Raw genomic sequence first — 312 nt, forward strand, 5'->3', positions numbered from 1 at the left:
AGGAGAGCTCGTCGGCCGCGGTTCATCCGGGGGCTTGAGGTGGAGAGGGTGGGCAGCTTCAAATACCTGGGTGTCCACAACGGCGGCTGTACTTTTTGAGGAGGATGAGGAGATTTGGCATGTCGCCTAGGATCCTTTGCAACTTCTACAGCTGCATCACTGAGAGTATCCTGACCAGCTGCATCACTGTCTGGTATGGCAGCACTACTGCTATGGACCACAAGCGCCTACAGAGAGTGGTAAAGACTGCGGAGAAGATCACCAGGACTCCACTGCCCTCTCTGCAGAGCATTTACCACCGCAGGGTGCATA

Source organism: Monopterus albus, unplaced genomic scaffold, assembly GCF_001952655.1.
Source record: "Monopterus albus unplaced genomic scaffold, M_albus_1.0 scaffold196.1, whole genome shotgun sequence".
NCBI lineage: Eukaryota > Metazoa > Chordata > Actinopteri > Synbranchiformes > Synbranchidae > Monopterus > Monopterus albus.